This window comes from Globicephala melas, chromosome 10, assembly GCF_963455315.2.
Source record: "Globicephala melas chromosome 10, mGloMel1.2, whole genome shotgun sequence".
NCBI lineage: Eukaryota > Metazoa > Chordata > Mammalia > Artiodactyla > Delphinidae > Globicephala > Globicephala melas.
In genome coordinates, this window is record NC_083323.1 from 84,052,429 (window position 1) to 84,074,012 (window position 21,584).

Genomic DNA, 21,584 nt, shown 5'->3' on the forward strand with positions numbered 1-21,584 from the left:
TATTGAGAGAGGGCTGAGATCCCTAGACAGATGTGGAGTATTTTTTTTAATGTTTTGTTAGGTTTGAAATATTTCTGTGTTTTCACTGTTTCTTTTAGACTGTTCTTTCAACAATATCAAACATCTTGCTAGGTTTAAGATTTTAGCAAGTGCTTTTTCCTCTTTCATTTTTAAACTAACACGAATCCATTTATTCAAGGGAATTTTACTGAACGCAGAAGTTGAAAAGAATACTTATAAAACAGCATCATGAAATAAGAGCAGGCACATTGAATTGTTAACTTTATTGATTGACTATGTAAAGCATTCTAAACTCACTCAGAGAGAAGCACTGAGGGGCTAAGTTCACTGCAGGGCAATTCAACAGAAATTCCATGCAATGTGAACTCAGCTTTCAACACAAAATTAAAGGGCTTCAGAAATCATACATTGCAGCTTGCACTAGACATATGAGACATAAATATATGCATCTGCAAAGATGGGAAAAAAAGCAATGCTTTTAAATTGTCTTAATATATCACTTAGAATTTCATGTTTCAGGTCTCAAGAACAAATTACACCTTTCACAAACATAAAATACAGGTGTATATAATCACCACTTTATGGTCTCCTGCATAAAGACATATTGCAAAATCTTCTATTAATTACCAAAATGATTACTCAGTTTCCTGGTTTGTAGGAAAGAAGTTGATAACAAACTTACAAAACAAACAAACAAAAACTCTCCTTAAACTAGACACATAGAAAACAATCAACATGCCAAGTCGTTTCTGTTAACTCACATGTGCATACACCAACGAGTGATGACAAACATGTCACTATAGGCACAGAAGGAGTCTAATAACATAGGATATAGGACATAGAAATATAACAAGATTCTCTGTCTCGGTAAGAACTTGAAGTATTATTGCAAAGACAAGGCATATCCATGGAACATTGAGATAACCTGTGCAAGGGTTAAATTAACGACTAAGCTCATGGATGGGGTGGAAACTGCATTCCCACCATAAACACCCCATTACAGAGCATTCTTCTCCTCTGACTTGTACCTAGCTGCTGCCTATTCTCCTGTATTTTTTCCTCTCCTTGTAGCTTTTCTTACTTTACGTATGTAGGGGGTTATACTCTCCCTCCTCCCCTCTCCCTTTTGGTTACATGTGGTATCTGCAGATGCAGCCCACACAGTTCTCTCTATGAACATCCACTGATAGACAGGTGCAGAGATTGATCACGGCTCGGTAACAGTGCTGGAAATGGCCGCCAGTTGTGAAGAAGAATAACAGCTGGCAGCCATTCTGATTGGTGCTGGCACCGAGGCTTTCTTATGAGATCCAAATGCCTTGAGAACCAAATGTTCCTGGGATTCAGGCTTTCTGCAGCCAACAAAGCTTAGGTCAAAAAGCTAATTGGCTACTTGAAACTTTACTTAGATATCTTCAAGAGAAACAAAAAGGGTTGTTTCTGTTCACTCACGTATGCATATACCAAGGAGCGATGGCTAAACAGATAGACAAGAAAAAGCCAAATGCTTCTTTGAAAGAGCTCTTCTTTCAAGGTAAGATGAGGAAAGGTTTTGAAATAACAATGCAAAATACCTTTTCTATAGAAGCCAAACTGTTATTTTGTACATTCACCATGTAATTATGTCTTTGGTGATATAAAATCTTCTCCATTGCAATTGTTGAAAGCTGAACAAGTCTAGAAAGAGAAAGAAAAGAAAGAAAGAAAGAAAGAAAGAAAGAAAGAAAGAAAGAAAGAAAGAAAGAAAGAAAAAGAAAGAAAGACAAAGAAAGAAAGAGAGACCCTTTACAGAAGAGAGTTTGGTGCAATTCAAACAGAAATCACAACGCCACACCAATAAAACACTACTTCCTAAACTTTCCCTATCATTGCCTATGTGAAACATTGTTGTTCTTTCTCCTTTGCCCCATACTCAAATGCCAGGGCCACAGTAGGGCATGACACAAAGAGTGAAACAGTCCTGTGGCATTCTGATTAGACTCTAACAAAAGCACTTTCCAAAATGCTGTTTCACTAGTGGACAGTTCAATAAAAGAGGGAACTGGGAGGGCAGAACCTCCTGGACACTGCCATTAATGAACATCCAGTCCGCACTGACCTCTGCACATTGCGGGGCCAGACACCATACAGAGCAGGGCACAGACACGCTCCCTGCTACTCTTTAAAGTTTACAATTGAGAACAGATGACAATAGGCTGAGACAACTGATAACACTGTAAGATCATGTACTGAAATTAAAGCATCAAGCAAACAGAAAGAAAAAAATTGAGCTGTAATGTACAATAGATTAGGATATAAAAAGGCACTCTATGTCATCCATTGAGAGGGAGCTTCATTTTTAGTTAATGAGGAAAAGTCTTACCAGGGAGGTGGAGCTTGAAGAGGTCTTTATGTAAAGAAATCAGATGAGGAATTTGGCAAACTAGGGGGAGGGCAGTGCGCCAGAGGTGGGGATCATAGGCTGACAAGGTCAAGCATTGGGTAAGGGCAGGAGACAGATTGACACTGGCCAAGCGGAGAGCATGGACTGAAGCCCAGGGCGAGAAAAGAGATTGTAGCTAGATAGCACTTGATACAAAATTAAAGCTCAGTCTTTGTTTGCTCTAGAATTTCATTATACCATAACATGAATGAATGCATCTACAGCACGTGCGTTACTTCCCACCTTGAAGTAGGCAGCTGTCTGCTGCCTATTTGCCATTCCGCCTCAGGTGGCATAGGTAAGGGAGAAGAGTGCGGCCCGGGTGGGTGTCTGGACTGAATGTGACCACTTCCTTTGATGGTACTTCAGCGGTAGCTCTGAGGAGAGAGAGATCTTGAGTGAGAAGCAAAGAATACAAAAACCACAGAGGAAAGAAAGAACATTCATTCATTTTGCTTCTTCTTCCACTTTTATTATTAGAGTTAGTTGTGGGTTTAATTTGGTGCTTGGTTTCTGTGTATGAATGTAGAAAGTATCTCATGAACTCATTTCTATTTATTTGCAGCATTACCTCCTTTGAGCTAATGTGAATTTTTATTTTCTAAAGGGGATCTTCTTCCCCAGGTAATGTGATCTATTAACCAACCATCACGAATGTTATTCCGCCCATTTGAAGCTAGTTCAATTTGACCAGCAAGGTAACACTCTTGAATAAACAAAACTCAAATGTATAATTGTGGGAAGCTACTTGCCTTATTAATATTGTCCTGAGCTTTTTCATAGTCCAGTGTCACGGTTTTGTAAAAGCCTAAGTTTCCAAACCATGAGAGCCTACGAAGGTTGAAGTGGTCTAGACAAGAACAATCAAAGAAAGGTTAAAGGGACTCTGGAGAAAGGTTATAGGAATTGGCACTATGTCACCCGGGAGAGAGAAAATGAAAGAGCAAAGACCAGCCTTATGTAATTGGGAAAACGTGGTTGATTTGTATATGTAAACACTTCGGTTAGACTAAAGGAAGAACTCTTAAAGTAGGAATGCACAACTGAGACTCTGGAACTGTAACAATGGTGATCTTTAAGACTGGGATGGGCACACGTGTCCAGTGCAGAAACTCACCTGTCTGGGGACACCTCGGGCTTGATTCAGACCATCTCTTCCAAACCTGTCATTTGATGTTACTTCCTGCCTAGTTCGTATGTAAGATGATATGAAAAGATGAGGTGTTGCTGTAAATCTTTATTTGTGACCTCACATTCATTGTTAGAAAGAATCAGAAGGGTCAGTGTCATCTCCTTTTGACTCAAATCTGAGATTGTTCTCTCCTCTTCTACCACAAATTCAGATTTGCTTTCTTTTCAGCAGAATTTTCTTGGGAAAATTCAAGGATAATAAAGAACTGTGTATTTGGTTCACTACTCATATATTTTCTCATTATTGTGCTTCTTTCACTCGGTTAGTAGAGGGTTTTTTTATCAATAGAAACAGTATCTTTTCTTTTTTAAGATTTCCATTTTCATAGTGTCATTACTGACACTGACAGCTGCCTAACAGTCATGTGAAATGTATAATTGCCTAAGGAAGAACATCCCATGACCGATTCTTTCTCTTTCATATTAAAAAGATAGACAGGCTTGCTAAGCCCCAGGCCTCAGAACTTTATGTCAGCTCAGGATTATTTTCCAGATATTATATTCATATATTTTTCTACATGTATCAAATGATTTTCTCTGGAATAAGTTTAGTAATATAGGTCTTCCCTGCTTTGTCCCAGGGATTGCCTTTTTGCACTTGTTCTAGATCTTCGTCTAGAGCACCACTCCCAGGTCCGAAAAGGCAGAGATAATTCATGCCCTTAATTACTATGTCTCTGGTAACAGTATAACCGTCACCCCAAATTTCAGATATTATCTAAACTGCTTTCTAAATTTTGAGTTTGAATTTAACGTAGATTTTTAATTTTTTTAAAGGGAATGTCAGCACATATACATTTTTTTTTTCCTGATGGTGCTTTGATTATTTTTTCACTGTTTGCCGGAAGAACCATCCTTCAGGGACACCCCCGACTGCATTAACATTCTTTCACTTCCCCTCTCTCTACCCCTTTTACCTTATCAAAAACTCTCATTCAGGACTAAAAAGGAAATACCTGAACTTTTTATGAAGTTTTTATCTTTTCTCAAGGACACGTCATTCTGATTCCCTTAACATTTTCGAATTGCTCATTTTAATAGCCCTGATCATTTTTGTTATGATCTTTTGGACCCTCTCCAAGTAATCCGTAAGTATGACATTCCTTTTTGGGTTTTTTTTTGCAAACTGGTAGGGAAAAGTTGATATTATATCATGGCAGAGAGTGATTCCCAAGGAATAAAATCTTCAGGGCAGTTAGAGAATTGAGGGCTGAGAAATTAATGTAGGCTGTGCAATTTATGTCAGACTGCGTCTTGGTGGTAGACTTCAGGCTACTGTCATTTTAAGTTACTTTCTTTATGTCTTTGTACATTTCCCTCTAGCCACAGCCCACTTGGAGTAAAAATGAGGTAGATAGGAGTATTTCCTTGTCTCTTTCTTATCACCCTCCGAACACTACAGTTCTTTAAAGCCCTGCTCTGTATCTTCCCCGTTTATTTTTGGGGTCCTAGGAAGATGTCTCATGTATACTCATGAACAAATTCACATGGCTATTCTTCATTTTCTCCACTATCAATAGTACATGTGCCTATTTCCATTCTTGCCATAGCTGGTTCCTGTTATCAAGAGAAACAAGGCCACTTCAGAGTACCAAAGCTGCCATTCTGTCCAGATTTTTATGAGGTACTGTTCTGAGGTCCCCTGACGTGGCCACGCCATTGCTACCATGGTTAGTGCCGCTGCTTTACCGGAGCGTGTGACGGCTCCAGAATCTCTGTGTAAGAGGTGTCTGGGCACAGCAGGTGGGTGGGGAGCAGGGAGAGGTAGCTTGGCAGAATTTGTTCGGAGGCTTTGTTTGTATTATTTACTTAGACCTTGGGTTTCCTAGTGTACCTTTAAAGGTTAAGGCGTTGATGGATATTAGCTACCTCAGGAGCCTTCATCGGAGTGTGACCGAGGCTGTGGGGATGTCTCAGGACTAATTCAGGGTGGCAGTCAACTCCAGGGGACAGTTTTTTAGGGTTTGGGATTAGCTCCTGACACTAAGTCATTGCTCAGGGCTCCTTTCAAACATTCACTCCTCAAAACTCACTACATTCCTACAAACTCAAGATGGTAAAGAAGATGAGGGCATAGAAGCATCCGTGGTAGCAAATTCTTCTTGGAAGTGACACTCTGATTTGTCTCCCGAGGGGCACCTTAGGAAGGAGTTGTTTTTTCTGCTCCATCCTCTTTACTTTTGCATGGAATCCCAAGGCTGGTGGGGATTCCAGGGAGATGACAAACATGGTGGCCATGTTGGGATGTCCAATTTGAAGAGAAACGTTGTTTTTCCAGACATGTCTGTGCCAACTGGAGAATCAATGTGACAAACTCCTTGTGCATCTGGGTCTAGCAAGAACCCTGGAAAGGACGGGAGATACACGTAATGGTAAGAGCGAGCACAGTGGTCTTTTCCCCATCACGGCATTGTCAATCAAGGGGAAACATTATGACTCGGGCTGGAGAACAAGGAGGAATTATCGAAAGGGGCTCTGAGGGCTGAAAACAAACTTTTGCTTTTTAAAATACTGTACTTCTCAATTTATTTGTTTATTCCCCATCTTTTAGTTGGTAATTTCATTTTTCTTTTATTATTATTTCAATTTTGGATTATTGTTCATGTGTATCCTTTTATATCTTGTTGCAAGATTTTATAGTTTGACTTTGCTCTGGAAGAGAATTTTATGTTTTTACACTTTTGCTATTTTTTTCCAGTTCGTTTTATTCCTCAACTTTTAAAAATGTTAACTACTTTTCTAATTATTTTACTTTTATTCCATAAGTTACCTTTCTTTTATCTTGGGGGGGGTCCACTTTGTTTAATCATCTTTATTTCTTTATTTTACTGAGTTTATTCCTTTTTCATTAGGTACTTCTCTTTTAAAATTGTTTTTACGTCTTCTTTATAGAAGTCAGGAAGGAGGCATGGTCATGGAGGCAGAGAAAGTCACCAAAAACAGGGAAGCCTTGAGAATAGCAACACTTCTGTGCTCCCTTAATAGTTCCCAAATCCCTTTTAATGTTGAATCTGCTAAAACTTTAACTTGAGGGACTCAGGAGACCACCAAGTTTCAAATTTCCTCCCAGGATAATGCTAATATTATCTGCACTAACAGCACATTCGAACTGCCCAAATGGTGGTGTTTTCTCAGTTCCCTTATGAAGGGAAACATTATTTAAAATCCACAGTCTCTGCCGTATATGACTGTAGACATTGGGCAGAGCTCCAGGTCAGAGCTGGGCAAAGTCACACAAAACAGAGGGAGGTAAGAGATTCCTTTCAGGCAAACATTAACAAAATATCCCTAGTTTGACTTCAAGGACTTAGGCTGTCTTTACATTTTCACTAAGACACTCTGAAAGGTGACATTGGAGAGGCTTCTTGATGGGTCTATCACAAGGAGTTATGAAGGGTAAACCAAAGCTAAATGCATTTTGATTTTTTGGGTACTATGGACTGTCGAGGAAGAAGAGAGCATCTTTTCTTCCAAAGAAGAGATCTACAGGGTTTTGTTGTAAAGGTCTGAATGTTAAAAACAGAAACAAACAAAAACAACCAAAATAACTCCAAATTAATTAAATTTTAAGAAGAAAACCCTCAAGGAGGGGAAGTTGGAAGACGTGGAAATGCCTTGAGCAGGAGGCATCATGGACACTGAGCCTCAGGAAATGGCAAGCGTCGAAGGGGTCTTCAAAGGTGGTGAGATCCGTGCCTCACTGCCCCGACTCTTTTATGGGCTGTGAAATGCTTGGGAAAAATAGCCTTCAATGCTGAAATCTTGAAAGCAGAAGCAACTGGTCACTCACATCGTATTCAAAATCCAAGAGGGAGCAGGAAGCCATTTTTATAGGCATGAATCCTATGAATTTATGTAACTTGCTGGGTTGTATTTAAAAGATTATCTTGATTTGTCTTCATGGCTTTAATCATCATTATGACTTACTAAATTCAATGGTGCTCATCCCTCCTTAAGTCCCTTAATTTCCTCTTATTTGAGAGAGAAAATAATTCCTTTAGTGGTGCTGACAGCATTCCGCTCCACATTTAATCCTGTATTAGGATACTGTCCTAAATCTTTTCCCTACTAGAGACCTATATTCCCAGATTTCCCCTTTCAATCTAGAAGAGAAAAAATTTATCTGAAGTTATTAAAACATTAACTTTAACAACAACAAATTCAAAGCAAGCTAAAGTCTAGTGCTAGGAGGATGATTATATAAATTACAAAACAATGGCATTATGGAATATTATATGACCAAATTATAATAACAAACCATGTAATGAAAGGAATATTATTATTTTTTTTATTTTTTTTAATTTATTTTTTATTTATTTTTTTTAAACATCTTTATTGGAGCATAATTGCTTTACAATGGTATGTTAGTTTCAGCTTCACAACAAAATGAATCAGTTATATATATACATATGTTCCCATATCTCTTCCCGCTTGCGTCACCCTCCCTCCCACCCTCCCTATCCCACCCCTCCAGGCGGTCACACAGCACCGAGCTGATCCCCCTGTGCTATGCGGCTGCTTCCCACTAGCTATCTACCTTACGTTTGGTAGTGTATACATGTCCATGCCTCTTTATTGCTTTGTCACCGTTTACCCTTCCCCCTCCCCATAGCCTCAAGTCCATTCTCTAGTAAGTCTGTGTCTTTATTCCTGTTTCACCCCTAGGTTTTTCATGACATTTTTTTTTTCTTAAATTCCATATATATGTGTTAGCATACGGTATTTGTCTCTCTCTTTCTGACTTACTTCACTCTGTATGACAGACTCTAGGTCTATCCACCTCATTACAAATAGCTCAATTTCGTCTCTTTTTATGGCTGAGTAATATTCCATTGTATATATGTGCCACATCTTCTTTATCCATTCATCCGATGATGGACACTTAGGTTGTTTATTATTGAGGTAAAAAGAAACATGTAAAACTTCGTGTGTTTTGCAGAAAACTCATTAACTAGCCACAAGGCCTCCCTATTTGGGAACTAAAAAGCACATTTATAAACCACTTCAGGATTAAAAAGAAAACCTAAATAGAAATGATAAACACTTACAACTAAATGCCCATGAAAACACCATATATCAAACTTCTTAATAAATGAGAAAGAATAAAAATAAATAAGTGTTCAGCTCAAGAAACTGTCAGAAGGAAAGTAAAATAAATTCAAATAAAATGGAAGGAAGTAAATATAAAACAGAAATAATGAAATCGAATACTAAAACCAATGGTAATAATCAACAAATCCAAAAGATCCTTCTTTAAAAGCCTAACAAAGTAGATAAGACCCTGGAAAATTAATTAAGAGAGAAAGTAAAAATAACAGGAATAAGAAAGAGGAAATAACTACAGAGAAGCAGAGATATTAAAATCCATAAGCGACTATTATAAATAAATTTACTTAATAAAAATTTGGAAGTCTAGATAAAATGAAAATGAAAAAAATTAGAGAGCTATAAATTAATGAAAAATGTTTTGAATGGACCAATTACAGTAAGAGAAACTAAAATGGTGGTAAAGATATCCTTCTTCAAAAGACATCAGACAAAGATGATTTTATAGGAGAGATCTACTAAACCATCAAGGAACAGATCATATTCCTATCTTTCATAATTTGTTTTACAATATGAAATATGATGGTAATTATGCGACTAACTTTTTTTTTTTTGCAGTACCCGGGCCTCTTACTGTTGTGGAGCACAGACTCCAGACACGCAGGCCCAGCGGCCATGGCTCACGGGCCCAGCCGCTCTGCGGCATGTGGGATCTTCCCGGACCGGGACACGAACCCGTGTCCCCTGCATCGGCAGGTGGACTCTCAACCACTGTGCCACCAGGGAAGCCCATGCAACTAACTTTTTGAGGTTGGTAATTTTTAATACAAAACCGGGCAAAAACTTCACAGAAAAATCAATTGGTGGATAATTTCATTATGGAGGTAGATACAAAATTATGTATGTTAAATTAATACAGCAGTCCATCCCAATAACAATGCATCATAACCAAATTTGGTCATCTCTGGAATGCAAAGGAAGTTCAATATCAGAAAACCTAGCAGTGTAAAACATTGTAATTCATTTTTAACAGATCTGGGGTAAAAAAATACATATATTGAGGTATAGGATTTGCCCTGAAATAAATGAAAAATTTCCATGATCATCTGGAACAAAAACTGAGGTGAACTTCCATTTTCTGGGACCAAAAGAGAATCTGGGGGGGGGCCTGCACTTTGTTGCTTGGGGATAACCTCCTGATGGGAGGAGGGCGGTAACTCCGCCATTTAAAGGTCTGCCGGTGGTAATGGTAGTGAATTTTGCTTAGACTATGGGAGTCCTAAGACGAGACAGCTTAAAGTGATATAAGCTATTTGGTGTGTCTCTTTTCTCAAGCTTTCAGCAAGTCTTGTTTACTTTCTCCCTGTTGTCTGAGTTATATTACGGCAGGTTGAAAGATCAGTGTTCCTTCTTCATGGCCGGAGTGGCTTCATCAGATACGGAGGAGACTGGTGCCCAGCAGAGCATCCATCCCATGAAGGTCAGAAGCAATGGCCACAATGTGACATTGAGACAATAAGCCTGCAGCGATATAAACTGAGGGGTACAGTTTGGGGGTGATGGTTATAACAAATATATCAGTGGGGAAGTATATCATAATCAACCTATGTATTAAAAGGATGGGGAATCTCATTCTTTAGCCGCAGTCTGAAAAGTCCAGGAGGTAGGCATTTTTCATTTCCTCCTAAACTCTAATATATCCTAAGGTTTTTTATTTTCTAGAATTTCTTCTTTTTTCCATTGATTTTGTATTTTTTTCCAGTTTCATTTAGTAGAAATATAATATGATAATGTCTACCATTTATGCAAATTCAGACTCAGTAAATAATAATTCATTATTTCATTTAATTCTCACACTGCAGGGAGATATTATTTTCTACATGTTAGAGCTGAGGACACTGGAGTTTAGAAAAAGACTTGCCACGGTGAGTAGAAGAGCCATGATTTGAACCATTATTTACCTGGATCTGAAACCTTTGCCCTGTCACTAAACTATATTGCCTGTTCTCTATCCTTTTGATTTTAAAAATTACAAATGATAGCTTTCTCATTCACCCCTACTTCCAGCTCTCCTTAGCAATGTTTGGTTATAATCAGACTTTAAAATTATTGTCTTTAAGAGGGCTGTGAAATGGGTATGACTCTGTTTTAAATAGATCTTTTTGGAGTATAATTGCTTCACAATAATTGCTTTATTGGAGTATAATTGTTTCTGTTGTACAACAAAGTGAATCAGCCATATGCATACATATATCCCCATATTCCCTCCCTCTTGAGCCTCCCTCCCATCCTCCCTATCCCACCCCTCTAGGTCATAGCCAATCACCGAGCTGATCTCCCTGTGCTATGCTGTTGCTTCCCATTAGCTAACTATTTTACATTTGGTAGTGTATATATGTCAATGCTACTCTCACTTCACCCCAGCTACCCCCTCCCTCGCCCACCCCTTGTTCTCAAGTCAGTTCTCTATGTCTACGTCTTTATGCACACACCCAACATCATACACAAAAATAAACGGGTAAACCTTTAATGAACATTTGTCGTATCAAGCAACGTTTGGTGCAGGAAAAGTAAAACAACTTTCTACATATACTGAGAATGGAGAGATTAATAGAGAATTTGGGAATTTACAAAATTATTGGAAGAGTTGGGGAAGTAGCCTTTAGGCTTGTCTGAGGTTACTTCTGGAAATCGTGAGTTGAAATCACACACTCCATTGCTGCCAATCAGTGACTAGAATGTCCCTTCTACTGCTGCATGGGTTGCAAATACTCACGATCCAGGCAGCTAGAGAATGGACACCGGTAGCCTGGTGCAGACATTTCCTTCCACTCTGCGTGCCTGCCAAAATTGTCGAAAGGGACAGGGAAAAATGGCCCCCTCTTATCTCTGCCTTTTGAATCTCCCCTGAGTACACCTAACAGACAGGACTTAACTTCCATCTGGAATCTTCACAGCTAGAGAGTCTAGAAATGTATTTTTAGCTTTCTCCACTTTCCAAATAAGACAGGAAGCATGGAACCCACACTCCCCACCGCGCCGGATGAATCCTGAAGTTGAGGACCTTCCAAGTGTTTGTTGGGCCCATGAATTTTTTTCTCCTATGAACTGAATGTTCACATCCATTGCTGATTTTTCTTTTCAGCTGGTTGCCTTTTCCTTATAATTTATAGGCATTTATTTATTAACTTATTCTGAACATCAATCATCCATTGGTTGTATGCACTACAGATACTTTTTTTTAGTCTGTGTGGGTTTTTTGTCATAAAAGAAACTTTTATTATAACGTCATCAAATTTATCAGTGATTTTCTTTATGATTTGTGCTTCTTGTGCATTTTTCCAAAGTTATTCTCTAAACTGAGGTCATAAGTCAAGTCTGTACATTTTCTTCTAAATGTTTTAAAGTTTTACTCTTCACATTTAGGTTTCTATCCATCTGGAATGTGTTTTTGAGAACTGTAAGGGAGAGAAGTGTAATTTTTATTTCATATTATAACAAACAAATAACTGCACAATTTCACCATTTATTATTTCATCCTTTCCTTTACTGATATGTAATGCCCTTCCTATCATGAACTCTGTTCCCTTTTGTACTTGGGACTCTTCCACAGCTCTTTAATTTGTTCCAATTATCTTTTTGTCTATTTCTATTGCAATACCACAGTTTTAATTACCATAATTTTATAATATATTTTTATGACTCAGAGTTAGTGTTAAGTTCTTATTCTTTTTCTTTTAAATTACTAGCACTTCTTGACCCTTTACCGTCACATAAGGATTTTAAAATCAGTAAGTTCTCATTAAAAGAAGTTGGAGTTTTGTCTAGATTTGTATGATATTTATAGATTAACTTGGAGATAACGTACACTCGATGTTCAAATATCGAGTATTCATACCCTCATGCATGATCCACTTTATTTGGGTGAATCTTCTTTGATGTCTTTCAATACATTTTCTAAATGTCTTCATATTAATAGGTACATTACTGATTTTTGAATGGAAACATTTTATCTTGCTAGTTTTTATTTTTGTTTGTTGATGGTATATAGAAACACCATTAATCCTACAACCTAGCTAAACTTGAATTTGTTCTTACAGATTCATTTGGATTTTTTTTTCTTATAGCTAATCGTAGTGTCTGAGAATACCGACAATTTTGTTTTTCCCTTTCCAGTCCTTACACCTCCTATTTCTTGTACATGTGCTAAGAAGTCCAGCACAACTTTGAATAGCTAATACACTCGGAGTGAGGGACACGTGGATTAGGGGCCAGCTGGTTCTCACCAGGGGTGCTAATCTGTAAAGGGCGCTAAAACTTCAGCGGAATAAATCAAATATATGGTGCCAAAAAACTCAGGTTTCCACAAGCAATTCCTTATAATTTTGTCAAAATGAATATTGGTCCTGCTCCTACCAAAGTGGAGATGGCCTGAATGGAAATTTGTTAAAAAAACTACCCCTTGCCAGCCAACTCTGAAGCTAGCTTGTAGACAGTCACCTGAACTTGGCAGCTAAAGTTCTGAAACAAAAAATGATTGCATAGTGCTATTTACTGGAAACAAGTGATTTTCCTTATTACCTAAATTTTAATCACTTTACTATGATGCTTCCCAAATGCACCTGGTTCAGAAAAAAAAAAAGGAAGGTGGAATGTAAACCTTAAGAATTGGAACATTTTGCCTTCAGTCACTGGAAGCAAATCACTAAGCAAATTTATATGTGAATATAATATTTGTTAATAGAAAATTGGTGTCTCTCCATCTTCACTAAATCCATTTAAATGAAAATTGCTTAACGATTATTTTCAAAGGGGACCAAATTATTAGCTTGTTCAAGTTAAGTCCCGTGAAAAAAGGATCTGAGTGTGATACATCTTTTTGTGTGTGTGTGTGATACATCTTTGAGAATGTTTTGATTACCTAAGTTCACCACTGTGTCAGAAAGTGAAGCATAATTGTGTGCACACACACACACACAGACACACTCAAATATCTAAATTTAGATCAGAGGTTATGGGCATTTGTCCACCTGCCTTTTGGGGAGAAAGGGCCCTTTGATATACATTTGACATATCCTTGATTTTCCTTCCTCCTTTAATTCACAGAGAAACATGTATATTATTTCGGTCTTTGTTTTCGGACAATTTTTTGGATCTAGGCCAACATCTCATAATTCAGTCCTGCCACTCACTCATTTCACTTCTGCTTGAAGTTTTTCTTTTTCCTTTTTTCTATCTCCATGTCATACTTTCTTTTGATCTCTGCTAGTTTTTTAATCTTTTTTCTTTTTCCTGTCACTCACTCTGTTGCAGTTCAGAAGCTCTGTAAGAGTGAGGAGAAAGATACTAACCAAGGCTGGTGTGTGTGTGTGTGTGTGTGTGTGTGTGTGTGTGTGTGGAGAGAGAGAGAGAGAGAGAGAGAGAGAGAGAGAGGGAGGGAGGGAGGGAGAGAGAGAGAGAGAGATCTGAAGAACAAAAAGAGACTTAGGGCTTCCCTGGTGGCGCAGTGGTTGAGAGCCCGCCTGCCGATGCAGGGGACACAGGTTCGCGCCCCGGTCCGGGAAGATCCCACATGCCGTGGAGCGGCTGGGCCCGTGAGCCATGGCCACTGAGCCTGCGCGTCCGGAACCTGTGCTCTGCAACGGGAGAGGGCACAACAGTGAGAGGCCCGCGTACCATAAAAAAAAAAAAAAAAAAAGGAGACCTAGCCAAGGATAAACAAAACTTGTGTAGAACAGCTACCAAGTAGGTCTGAGGTGTATATACATACAATGGGTTACACATTTAGGACAAGCTACTGTGCGGGCTGCCAAGTAACAAGTATACTTTTTCAATTACAGACACAGAAAGGTTTAAAAACACACACAGTGTGTTTATTAAAGATGAAAGTAAAGTAATAGCAATTAGAATAAGTATGAATTTGATGAGAACTAAACAAATAGCAGAGGAAATTCCCAGTTGAGCATAATATATACAGAGCACCATTATATTCCTAAGAGAGCAAATATTTATCATCTGAGTCCACTTCAAAGTTTATTTGAATACCTGACACAGGCCCCTACCTCCCGTGATGTTTAGAGATAGATATTTGTCAGAGGACCTTCCTGGAAGACGCCCAGCTGCTGTTGAATATTCACGCTACAAGTGATCACTTCCAAATGGTCCTGCCTTTTTCCATTGAAATCGTCAGAAGCAGAAACAGAAGTGCTACCAACTGTACTGCTTTTCCAGAGGAGCCTGCTTTCTAGTGGAGAGACGCAGACATAAAAACAAGCCAGTGCAGTACAGTTATCGTGCTTGAGAGTAAAACTGTAAAGAAAGCAGTGGAGCATGGAAGAGAGAGCGGGCAGTCCCACTGGAGAAGGAGGACAGTCACGACGAGCTTCTAGTGGAGGGATCACCCAGAGCAGGAGGTCTGGGAGGCTGGGCGATTTCAAAATCCCATGAGACATTAGCGCTATTCTGTACACTAGGGTTTGTGGGTGGTGGGCTGCACACTAGGAAATGAGTATAGACAGGCAAGTGGCATTCACTGAGCATCCTTATGACTTGCTATGGCATTTGGAATTTTTCCTGAGTGAAATGCGGAAGGAAGGGAGGAGTCATGAGGCTAAGATTCTAGTACTGATTGCCATCATTGAACTGGATGACGGTAGATAAATTATATAACTTGGTGAGTTTCAGTTTCACACCTATGTGAAAAGAGGAGGCAGAGAAAATCTCTGGGGTCCTTACTTATTTTGATCCATACTATTGATAAGAGCTATCATTTCTGAATGTTTATGATGTACCAGACACTTCATTTGCTTTGTCTCACTTAATCCTTGCATTCGCCGTGAGATAGATATGACCACTCCCCCATTTACTACTAAGAGGTTGAGTTATATTAACACAACCAATAAGAACCTAGACTTGAATCTATACGTATTTTCCCAAAACCAATGAGGTTTTTATTTTTTGGTGGTGAAAAGATATTCAAATTTATTTCTCAGTTCTTTTTTCTGAAAATGAAAACTTTGTATAACCACTTAACACCAAAGCCAATGAGGTTCTTTTTTTTTTTTTTTTTTTTTTGGTTGTGCTGGGTCTTTGTTGCTACGTGCAGGGTGCTACTTTTTGTTGCAGTGCGCGGGCTTCTCATTGTGGTGGCTTGCCTTGTTGCAGAGCACGGGCTTCAGGTGGCGGACTTCAGTAGTTGCAGTGCGTGGGCTCAGTGGTTGTGGCTCATGGGCTGTAGAGCACAGACTCAATATTTGTGGCACACGGGCTTTGTTGCTCCGCGGCATGTGGGATCTTCCCAGACCAGGGCTCAAACCTGTGTCCCCTGTATTGGCAGGCAGATTCTTAAGCACTGTGCCACTGGGGAAGTCCACCAATGAGGTTTTAACAGGACATTTTTTGGTGCTTAATTCTAAAAATTTTAATATTTTAATAAAAAAATTTAAAAGTATTAAAATTGTTTTAAATTTTAATTAAAAATTTAGTAAAATGAGGTGTAATACAGATCTTATTTGAAAGATGGTGGCCAGTCTCTATATTCTATGAAGATAGAATAAAAAGAAATGGGTTGCAAATGCAGTATCTCAATTGATTCCATTTAAGGGTAAGGAGCATTTTTAGGTAGTGGAGGCTATTAGCCATAGTTGTGGTTATATACATGTTTTCTCTAGAGGTTTTTAATTAATGACAGTTTTGCCTGTCTGAATTATTTAAAGTGTTGTTCTGACCAGATGTAAGTGGCTGAACAGGACAGGTACTCATGCTTCTCTTTGATTCATGGTCTAATCTGGAAACATCACCTAATAACCAGATGGGTTCCCTCACTGGAAAGGATAGAAATTGTCTGCCATATTCTTAAATTATCATCATATCATAACATACTATAGGAAATGTTTTATGAAAATGGAGAGGTCAGTTGTTTTAATTTAATTTAAAAAATTTTCTCTCAATTATTGTGATCAAATTATGTGTCTATGCATACATGTATATCTTATGCATACATACACTTGAAGGAAAAAAGGACCTGTGGAAATTCAAACTTACAATATTCATAAATTAAGAAGTAACTTATTTAAATCAGTGTTTCTGAACTTTTAAAGATATTTGTCCCTTTAGATAAAAGAGAGAATTCCATACACACACCTCCCAGTATTCTGATCTAAGAGCGTTTCCTTTGTGAGAGATTCTTAATATCTCCTAAGTGGGCTTCCTGCTCAGTAAGGTATTGCTAAGCTTTATTCTATATAGTTTCTCTTACAAAAAGAGTGTTTTTTCTCTTGCATTGGCAGGTGGATTCTTAACCACTGCACCACCAGGAAAGTCTGAAACCATCTTATCTTGGATTTTTCTTCATGGGAAATTTTTTTTTCTAAGTTACTAATTCCATCTGTATACTTGTTTTAGGTGTATTCAGGCTTTCTATTTCTTCTTGGTCTACTTCAGTAGTCTGTATCTTTTCAGGAATTTGTCCATTTCACCTAAGTTATCTAGTTTGTTGGTATACAGTTATTCATAGTATTCTCTTATAATCCTTTATTATTTCTGTTGCGATTATAGTGATGTCCTCTTTGTAATCCTTGAGTTTACTAATTCAAATCTTCTCTCTTTTTTCTTGGTCAGTATAGCTAAAAAATTTTCAATTTTGTTGATCTTTTTAAAAAAACAACTTTTGGTTTTGCTATTCACTGTTAGTTTTCCATCCTCTATTTCATTTATTTTCACTCTACCCTTTATTATTTGTTTCTTAAGGTATGATCTTGATTTAAGACCTTTCTTATTTTATTATAGACATTAGCAGCTTTCAGTTTTTTTCTAAGCACTGCTTTAGCTGCATTCCATAGATTTTCGAATAGATACCATGTTCTCATTTTTATTCATATCAAAGTATTTTCTAGTTTATTTTCAATTCTTCTTTGACCCATTTGTTATTTAGGATTGTGTTAATTTCCACATATTTGTAAATTTTCCAAATTTCCTTCTATTGATTTTAATTGTATTCTATTCTGATTAAAGAGCATCCTGTGTATGATTTCAATCCTTTTACATTTATTGAGGCTTGCTTTATAGCCTACCATATGGTCTATCTTGGAGAATATTCCACGTGCAATTAAGAAGAATATGTGATCTGCTGTTGGTAGGTGGAGTGTTCTATAGATGTCTGGTATATCTAGTTGGTTTATAGTTGTTCAAGTCTAAAATATTCCTGTTGATCTTCTGTGTAGTTGTTCTATCCATTATTGAAAGTGAGGTGTTGAAGTTCCCAACTGTTATTGTTGAATTCTCTATTTTTCCCTTCAATCCTGTTAGTTTTTGCTTTATGTATTTGTAGCTCTGTTGTTAAGTACATGTGTGTTTATATACTTGCTATATCTTCCTAATGGATTAATACTTTTGTCTTTGTGAATTGGCCCTATTTATTTCTAGTAACATTTTTTTAGTTTCAAATCTATGGTCACCCCTGTCATTATGAATCACTAATATGTTAAAGCTCATGCTTAAGTTCCCTTTCCCAGTTAGATTTTAACTCTTTACTGTGAAAATATATATGGCTTAGAAGTCCCTAGCACAGATCAGGGAGTTTACTTTTCATTTTGCTCCATGTTCAGTTAGGGACTAGTAGCTTAGAGGTTTGTTCTCTGGTCTTTTTTTGAGAGGGTGCTGCCTTGAGTGTTCACATAGTCTTACAGACTGCCAGGGAGAGTGTGATTTTATTTTTAAGCCTGGATTTCTAGGAGTCATCCCTTGGCCACAGTAGCTTATTGTTAAGTTAGTGTTTTGTCAGAGATTGTGCTTAAGCTATTTGTGCCAGTGAGGCTTCTACCCTGTATTAATGAGGCTGAGTGTGGCTTGGGAAAAACTTACATGTCTGCTCCATATTCTGCTCTGACTGATTCTGAGTGAATATAGCCTAATGTATGTGCATAACCTTCTCAACCCCCAGAGTTGACTATGATCCCAAGAGGACTCTTGTTTGTTTCTTTCTCCAGTTCTTTCTATTAAACTTTTGGTTACTCATCTGTTTTACTAGAATCATGGAGCTACCAGCCTCTCTTAATTGCTCTCTACCAAGATATCCATTGTTATACAATGCCTTTAGACATGGAATCTCCTTGCTCTGTTCCAAATACAGTTGGTTCTTTCAGGTAGAGCTCTAGAATCCTTAGTCTGATGGCCTGCCTTTGCCACTTGGGGGAAGAATCATGTTTTTACTGGAGTGACACTCCTACTCTATGAATGGGCACTGGGATGGTGGTTTGCCCTTAGTTTTTTTGGCTTGCTCCTCCTGGCATTGAACTGGAGGCAGATCAGGTAAGGGCAAATATGGACTGAGTATTTTCAACCTGCCACACCTGGAGAATTACTTCCATCTTATGAGTGGCGAATGGGTGAAGAAAAGGAGACCCAGTCTTCTACTACACTTGTCTTGAACAGGCTTCCTACAACATGAGACTGGGGGTGGGAGTTGGGGGACAAAGAATGCTGTTGGCCTGACCCTTCTATGGTAAAACTGTGGCTCCAGACTTGACGATGGGAGGACAGAGCCCCATCTTTTTGGCTGCTCCTGTTTGGAGTAAATGCCTGGCAGAGTGCTTCTCTAGCACAAAACTGGGGAGAGTTGTTAAGGGAAAGGCCATGACTCAAATGCCACAGACTCTTGCTTTTCTCATTGAGAGCTAGTAGAGTGTAGTGAATGATTTTTTCTCTATTCATTGTATGCTCTTACAACAATCTTCAGAAGCTCTTAATGGGATTTTTGAAAAAAAAAATTTATCAGTTAAATTGTTATTTTTCTGAAGAGAGGCTCTGAAGAAGTTTTGCCTCCTCTCCCTCTTTCTCCACCAGTATTTCTTATCTCATTAAGTGGCTCCATCATCCTTGCCTTCAGCAGATTTAAAAGCAGACTCAGATTTCCACCACCACCTTTACCTAAAGCGAGTCATTAGCTTTCTTAAATATTGCAATGGTTTCTTTACTAGTAATAGTAGAAGATTAAACTATTGCAATAAAGAAATCCTCAAATGCAATCCACCAGAGAATGTAATTCTGCTATCTTTTTCTCTTATTCTTTCTTTGGCTGTGTTGAGTCTACTTATGGGCTCATTGAAGGAAATCTTCATCTCTGTTATTGTAAATATTTTTCATTTATACCATTTTCATTTGATTCTTTTTTATAGTTTCTATCTCTATGCTGAAATAATTTATCTTATTTTGTGTTCTATCTTTCCCACTAGAGCATTTAAAATATTAACTACAGTTATTTAAAATTCCCTGTCTTGATATTTCCACCTGTGTCATGTCTGAGTCTGGTTCAAATCAAAGAGATTGCTTTGTCTTTTGCCACTGTGCTGTTTTTCTTGATTTTTTTTTTTATGACTTACAGTTTTAGTTTTTTTTTTTTTTTTTGGTTGTTGAAATTTGAACATTATATTTAGGATAGCAGAGGCTGAGATTTTATGGCTGGAATTAGGCATGCCTTTTCTTGTTCTAGGCTGTTACTGTGAGATTCAGAGTCTGTTTTTCCAGAGTTGAGCAGGATTTGGTATTTGTTACTGCTATGGTTATTATAAGTGCACCACTGACTTCAAATTCCTCTAGCATTACTTTGTGCTTAAGATGGGAGCTAGTTTGCCAGGAAGTTTCCCTCAATATCTGTTCCAATCTTAGTTGTAGTCTCTTTGTTTTATCATGTGTAATCTCCTTTGTTTTATCATTCAGAGAGGGTCTCTCTATGTGCTCCTGTCTCTCTTACATCAGTATACTGCTGCTACTTGTTCCTCTAAACCTGTTAGAATGGTGGTAGGAGGAAGTATGGAGTTCTCTGTTTTCCTGATTAAGCCTCAGTCATAGGAAGCACTGTGTTGCTGGACTTAGGTTATGTGGCCTTCTTGGTGCCCCTGCCCTTTTCCCAGCTTTACTTCTTGACACAGTACATATTCCTGCCACCCCATTAGTAGAGGATTTTTTTTTTTCCTGTTGCCCTCCACCTGCTGCAATGAGTTGTTTTTAAAGCTTATGAATAGTCAGCTTTTTTTTTTGCGGTACGCGGGCCTCTCACTGTTGTGGCCTCTCCCGTTGTGGAGCACAGGCTCCGGACGTGCAGGCTCAGCGGCCATGGCTCACGGGCCCAGCCGCTCCGCGGCATGTGGCATCTTCCCGGACTGGGGCACGAACCCGTGTCCCCTGCATCGGCAGGCAGACTCTCAACCACTGCACCACCAGGGAAGCCTGTCAGCTTGTATTTTTAAAGCACGTTTCTACAAGTCATAGATAGTTCATTTTAACTAGAAATCCATTATAATCACATATCTGGTCTCTCATATTTCCACCAAGAATAAAAATACAACCTAGTCAACTCAATATTGGAATGAATTTTTAACAGTGCCCTAAGCGGAGGGGTATTGTTTGTTGTCCTCCTTACAGTATAAGGACTTTATTCAATAAAGAAGATAGTGCCTGCTGTTTCCATCTTGCCACAGTACTACCTACAAGTAATGTTTCCTCTGGACTCTTTTTTCCCCCATATACCTGCACCCCTAGGAGTTCTTTCCTCGTGTTAGCCCACAGTTTCTTAAAAATTTCTAGTTGAATCATTTTTACCATTGCTCTGTGGAATCTGTCTCAAATAATGTAGTGTTAGAATCACATCTCTCTTTTCAGGGACCTGTCTTCCTTGGATTTCACGTGTTGCTTGTCCTGTGACCTTTGCTCTATAAGTAGTTCAAGAAAACAGGTGAATTTGTAGATTGTCCAGTGTTTTCATTTTTGTAAGGATGGGAGTGATTTTCTTTCCAGTTTTCTCTATCCTAAGCAGAAAAGGGAAATCTACAATGTGTGAAATAGTTTTAATGTTGCAGTGTAGAGAATAAATATGGCATGACCCAAAAATGGATGCAAGAGAACCAAG